Genomic DNA, 7455 nt, shown 5'->3' with positions numbered 1-7455 from the left:
TTTTTTAAACAATATCCATTATTTATTTATAAAACGGAGATGTTTGAAAAGAAAATAATATGCTGAAAAATGTAATTTGAATGATGCTGATTGTGTATGAATTTTTTATAAATTTTCTCACGTAATTTAATGGAAAAATTTAATAATTGAAAATCTCGACATCTATAGTGTGGTCAGTATGAACTTCTAGCCTACTGATGAGCTACTTTAAGGAAATTAATGTATTCAGGAAATTGGGAAACTCAAAATAAATATTCAACTCTATTTATTCGTTCAAAATTTTTTTGTATTTATTAAACTATAATACACCTAGACTGATCGGAATTTATTGATTGAGTATACTATACGAATTTTACCTTTTTCAATTATTATTTACAATTTGGGACGGAGAATGTTTCCACGGCAATTTTCCGAGCACGTGGCCCCCACTGCGGTGCGCATGCGCACTGACGTCATCTTTAGTACCTGAGCTACTATACGGCGGCGTTGCGAAACACTTCAATTCGCCTCACTTTGAGAGTGGTGGGAGCATAGGGATCAGCTGTCCAGTTATATAGAGATCAGTGGTGATGTTCCACAGGTCCGTGCGCGCATGCGCAAATGGTCGGTTACAGTGCTGTAGGGAGTGGGAGTGAGACGTAGACCTCTCTCTCGCACAAAAGGTTCTCATTCACGGCGCCGGATTTAGGGGTTGCAGCTAGAAAATTGCGTTTAACTTTGAATCCATAGGAGATCCGCGGGTACGATCAAGACAAAATTTGTGGTAAATGTTCTAATAAAAAATATGGAAGAAAAAAAAAAGAAATTCATCGATTGAATGTCAAGATATAAATAGCAACATATATTAAATTCGCTCTGAATAAATAACCAAGCTATTGAAAAAAAAACACTGATATTCCGAATTACAAAAAAAAAATTCATTAACTTCAATTTTTTAAATGGAAAACATTTGTTTTTCCCATCTGATTTTCACGCGGCTCTGGGGTATGAACGGTTGGGAATAGGGGTAAAGTGCCCTAAACATTTTTTGTGTAGAATTTTGAGCTCTACAACTTTGTATATCCCGTTTTTTAACGTATAGCGCGTTATTCACGAGTTATTTCGAAAAAACCGTTTTCAGGAGTAGTTTTTTCAACCCCCGCACAAACTTGGGGAACCTTAAACATCCGCCATTAGTTTCATACGCCCAAATCACAAATTCCATAAAAAATAGAGCCTGTATCGCAAACATTCGTATGTTAGACCTTCGTTCATTGGACTACGAAGCGCTGCCTCACGGCCGGAATGACAAAAAAGTATTTTTTTCAAATTATGAATATTCAGAGAAAAAATATTAATTTCAATTTTCCGATAGACAAAAAAATTTCTATCAAATCTTCAAGCGGCTGTGGGAGAGAAACGGTCGGAAATAGGTGTGAAGTAACCTACACTGTTTGTAGAGAATTTAAAGCTCTAGAATTGTGTATACCATGTTTTTTCCCGTATTTTACGTAGTTGAAGAATTATTTCGGAAAAACCGTTTTCAAGAGTAGTTTTTAGGTATTTTCCACCCCCACACAAATATTGGGAATATTAAACTCCCCTACATAGTTTCCTACGAATGAGATACAAACTCTGTAAAAAACAATCCAGGTGTTTAACAACACATTGATATCTGTACCTCGTGTTTCATGGACTACAATATATTACCATTTATTATCGCTCTAGTGCTTCCTCCACTCCTTCCACTAACGAGTCCGGAATGTAAACACTTCAATGTGTTCTTAGATGCGTCATTGTTTTGCATTCCTGCGAACTCAAAAAGGTAAAAAACGGTGAGTCTAGATATAGTCCATAAGCTGGGGGGTCATTTGCATACATTTCGTGTAAAAAAAAATTTTTTATTGGATTCTATGGTCTTTGAGCCGCTGAATCCGAATATCGAGGTCTCCGGTTCGAATTCATGCGCAGTTGTTTGTTATTAACAATTTATTTAAAAACAATTGAAAATTCTACTTTTTCGACCGGGAAAAATTTTTTCTGCAAAAAACACGTGATTTAAGGGGGGGGGGGTAAGTCCTGAAACATTTTGCGATATTCGCGACGGTTTTGTTAATAAAAATTCATTAAAAAACAATTTTACAAGGTATTTTCGACAATGTTGATAAAAAATCATTTTCTTCGTGATTTGCATTATTTTGGGAGTCCTTTATATGGTCTATGATCTATTAACACCAACACCCACTGTTTTCATACCGGATTGTTCATTTTTTACATCATTTGTTTAATGCTTTCAATTTGCATAAAAAATTTTGTTGTCTTCAAAGCAGGAAATTTTTAATTTATTTTTGACAAATGATGTAAAAAATAAACAATTCGGTATGAAATTAGTGGGTGTTGGTGTTAATAGATCATAGACCATATAAATGACTCACAAAACAATGCAAATCACGAAGAAAATTATTTTTTATCAACATTGTCGAAAATACCTTGTAAAATTGTATTTTAATGAATTTTTATTAACAAAACCGTCGCGAATATTGCAAAATGTTTCAGAACTTCCCCCAGCCCCCCTTAAATCACATGTATTTTACAAAAAAAAAATTTCCCGGTCGACAAAATTGAATTTTCAATTTTTTATAAATAAATTGTTAATAACAAACAACTGCGCATGAATTCGAACCGGAGATCTCGATATTCGGATTCAGCGGCTCAAAAAACAGAATCCAATGAAAAATTTTTTTTTATAAAAAATGTATGCAAATCACCCCCCAGCTTATGGACTAGTATGTACAAAGTAAATTCAGTTGGTCACCGCCACATATGCCGAGAGAAAAAAATTGTACATTATAGTCAATCCTCTTTGGTCCCCCACGTGCAAGATTGCCTTCCGAGCCAAATGACGAGGTGTGTATATTAATTTACGTGTGGAGGGACCTGAAAAACGCTAATGTCGTGGCGCCCAGCGCCACAAAAATGGGGTTTTTCATGTCCCGTAAAACGAAAAGGAATTTTCCAATGGGGGGAGCCCCACCGGAATCAGTGGACGCCGGAGAACCGTTCAGGGTTCTCCCGAGCGTTGAAAATTCATTCCTCCGCTCCTTAATGAGATTAAGGAATGAAAGCGCTGTCATTTATTGAAAATATAATTATCGATCGAGAGGAAAAGTAAAGGAGGGGAGGCAGGTTAGAGGAGGGGTTTCAAATTGTGAACTACTTCGATAAAACCAATGAAATAGAAAAAAAATGATAATTATCGATCGATAGGCGTTGGTTTCATTGCTTAATCTTACTTGGGGAGAGGAGAAATGAATTTTGGAATGAGAAGAACTTGTCCGAAGTTACTCCGCGCTTTGAAAATTCATTCCTCCGCTCCTAATTGACATTAAGAAATGAAACCGGTGTCAATTATTGAAAATATAATTCTCCATCGATACGCATTGGTTTCATATCTTCATCTCAATTGCGGGGGGAGAAATGAGTTTTCCAATGGGGAGAGCCCTTCCGGGCTTCATTCATTCATCGAAAATATGATTCTCGATTGGTTCATCTCAATTAAGAAGGAGAGAAATAAATTTTTGAATAAGAAGAACTTGTCCGAAGTTACTGCGCGCTTTGAAAATTCATTCCTCCGCTCCTAATTGAGATTAAGGAATGAAATCGGTGTCATTTATTGCAAATATAATTCTCCATCGATACGCGTTGGTTTCATGTCTTCATCCCAATTAGGGGGGGAGAAATCAATTTTCCAATGGGGGGGCCCTTCCAGGCGTACTCGACGCCGGAGACCGTTCGGTGTTCCCCCGCGCCGTGAAAATTCATTCTTGTGCTCCTCATTGAGATTACACAATGAGGCGGCTCTCATTCATCGAAAATATAATTCTCGATTGGTTCATCTCAATTAGGGAGGCGAGAAATGAATTGTTGAATGAGAAGCACTTGTCCAAAATTACTCCGTGCTGTGAAAATTCATTCCTCCGCTCCTAATTGAGATTAAGGAATGAAACCGGTGTCATTTATTGAAAATTCTCCATCGACACGCGTTGGTTTCATGTCTTCATCTCAATAACGGGGGGAGAAATGAATTTTCCAATGGGAGGAGCCCTTCCGGGCTTACTCAACGCCGGAGACCGTTCGGTGTTCCCCCGCGCCATTAAAATTCATTCTTGGGCTCCTCATTCAGATTACAGAATGAAGTGGCTTTCATTCGTCGAAAATATGATTCTCGATTGGTTCATCTCAATTAAGGAGGGGAGAAATGAATTTTTGAATGAGAAGAACTTGTCCGAAGTTACTCCGCGCTTTGAAAATTCATTCCTCCGCTCCTAATTGACATTAAGAAATGAAACCGGTGTCAATTATTGAAAATATAATTCTCCATCGATACGCGTTGGTTTCATGTCTTCATCTCAATTACGGGGGGAGAAATCAATTTTCCAATGGGGGGGGGCCTTCCAGGCGTACTCGACGCCGGAGACCGTTCGGTGTTCCCCCGCGCCGTGAAAATTCATTCTTGTGCTCCTCATTGAGATTACACAATGAGGCGGCTCTCATTCATCGAAAATATAATTCTCGATTGGTTCATCTCAATTAGGGAGGCGAGAAATGAATTGTTGAATGAGAAGAACTTGTCCGAAATTACTCCGTGCTTTGAAAATTCATTCCTCCGCTCCTAATTGAGATTAAGGAATGAAACCGGTGTCATTTATTGAAAATATAATTCTCCATCGATACGCGTTGGTTTCATGTCTTCATCTCAATTACGGGGGGAGAAATGAGGAATGAATTTTCAAAGCGCGGAGTAACTTCGGACAAGTTCTTCTGATTCAAAAATTAATTTCTCCCCTCCCCAAGTGAGATTAAGCAATAAAACCAACGCCTATCGATCGAGAATTATATTTTCAATAAATGATAGCTGCTTCATTCTGTAATCTCAATGAGGAGCGCAAGAATGAATTTTCAAGTCGCGGGGGAACACCGAACGGTCTCCGGCGTCGAGTGAGCCCGGAAGGGCTCTCCCCATTGGAAAATTCATTTCTCCCCCCGTAATTGAGATGAAGACATGAAACTAACGCGTATCGATGGAGAATTATATTTTCAATAATTGACACCGGTTTCATTCCTTAATGTCAATTAGGAGCGGAGGAATGAATTTTCAAAGCGCGGAGTAACTTCGGACAAGTTCTTCTCATTCAAAAATTCGTTTCTCCCCTCCCCAAGTAAGATTAAGTAATGAAACCAACGCCTATCGATCGATAATCATATTTTCAATAAATGACAGCGCTTTCATTCCTTAATTTCATTAAGGAGCGGCGGAATGAATTTTCAAAGCGCGGGAGAACCCCGAACGGTTTTCCGGCGTCCAGTGATTCCGGTAGGGGTCCCCCCATTGGAAAATTCCTTTTCGTGTCGCGGGACCTGAAAAATGCCAATTTTGTGGCACGCAGCCGTGACACGAAAATTAATATACACACCTCGTCATGGAAANTCAGAAAATACTTTGTGGACCTTGTGATGAAAATAACTATTTCGTGTCGCGGGACCTGAAAAACGCCAATTTCGTGGCGCGCAGCCGTGACACGAAAATTAATATACACACCTCGTCATGGAAAACAGATCATCCTCCCCCACGTGCTTGCCATCCTCGCCTTCGGCTCGGAATGCAATCTTGCACGTGGGGGATGGTGATCTGTTTTCCAAGGCTCGAGCATTTAATATACTATTTTTTTCTTTCGGCATATGTGGCGGTAACCAACTGAATTTACTTTTTACATATCTAGACTCACCATATTTTACCTTTTTGAGTTCGCAGAAATGCAAAACAATGACGCATCTAAGAACACATTGAAGTGTTTACATTCCGGACTCGTGAGTGGAAGGAGTGGAGGAAGCACTAGAGCGATAATAAATCGTAATATATTGTAGTCCAAGAAACACGAGGCAAAGATATCAATGTGTTGTTAAACACCAGGATTTTTTTTACAGAGTTTGTATCTCATTCGTAGGAAACTATGTAGGGGGTTTAATCTTCCCAATGTTTGTGTGGGGGTGGAAAATACCTAAAAACTACCCTTGAAAACGGTTTTTCCGAAATAATTTTTTAACTACGCAAAATACGGAAAAAACCTGGTATACACAATCATAGAGCTTTAAATTCTCTATAAACAGTGTAGGTCACTTCACACCTATTTCCGACCGTTTATCTCCCACAGCCGCTTGAATATTTGATAGAATTTTTTTTTTATAGCGGAAAATTGAAATTAATATTTTTTCTCTGAATATTCATAATTTGAAAAATACTTTTTTTTTCTTCCTAGCGTTTTTTTTCATTGAGAGTGAATTTACTACACATCACTACTTGTAACTTGAAATCCCATCGATGGGTTTATTTTTTTTCCATACTTTTCATAACAACATTTCCTACAAATTTTATCTTGATCTTTCGAACAGATTTCCAATAGATTGGAAGTTAAACGCAAATCTTTAGTTCCAATCCCAAGCCAGGCTCCGTGATTGAGTACCTTTGGTTCGAGAGAGATTTTTCCGTCCCGTTCGCAGTCATTGTAGTGGTTTCCTGACCGTTTACGCGTGCGTGCATGGGCATGTCGAACCACCACGGAATGAATATGAGAAAATTAGTATATTATGTCATCAGGCGATAAAAGTATTATCTGGCGAATGTGACTGTAATAATTAATAATAATTAATAATTAATAATAATTAATAATTAATAATTAATAATTCCCCATCCATCAACCCCCGTTTCATCCCTTAATCTCTGTAATGAAAAAATAAAAACTGCGACGAAAGTCGCGGCGCTATGAAAAACCTCATGGTTTCTCATCGCAGTGACTCCCGACAACTCGCCCGCTAATTAAAAAATCGTATCTCTGCTCCTAATTATTATTAAGGGATGAAACCATCACTTTTCGATGGACAATTAAATTCTCCATCCATCAACCTTCGTTTCATCCCTTAATCTCTGCAAAAAAAAAATTAATATTGCGACGAAAATCATGGCGCTATAAGAAACTCAATGTTTTCTCGGCGCAGAGTGACTCCCCATTAATTCGCCCGCTAATTAAAAAATCGTCTCTCCCCTCCTAATTAACATTAAGGAATGAAACCAATGCTGTTCGATGGAGAATTAAATTCCCCATCCTTCAACCCCCGTTTCATTCCTTAATCTCTGTAATAAGAAAATAAAAACTGCGACGAAAGTCGCGGCGCTATGAAAAACTCAATGGTTTCTCGGCGCAGTGACTCCCGACAACTCGCCCGCTAATTAAAAAATCGTATCTCTGCTCCTAATTATTATTAAGGGATGAAACCATCACTTTTCGATGGACAATTAAATTCTCCATCCATCAACCTTCGTTTCATCCCTTAATCTCTGCAAAAAAAAAATTAATATTGCGACGAAAATCATGGCGCTATAAGAAACTCAATGTTTTCTCGGCGCAGAGTGACTCCCCA

The sequence above is a fragment of the Diachasma alloeum genome, unplaced genomic scaffold (assembly GCF_001412515.2).
Source record: "Diachasma alloeum isolate Michigan unplaced genomic scaffold, Dall2.0 Dall_scaffold_00394, whole genome shotgun sequence".
NCBI classification, from domain to species: domain Eukaryota; kingdom Metazoa; phylum Arthropoda; class Insecta; order Hymenoptera; family Braconidae; genus Diachasma; species Diachasma alloeum.
The sequence above is the reverse complement of the archived record's forward strand: the minus strand, read 5'-3'. Positions refer to the sequence as shown.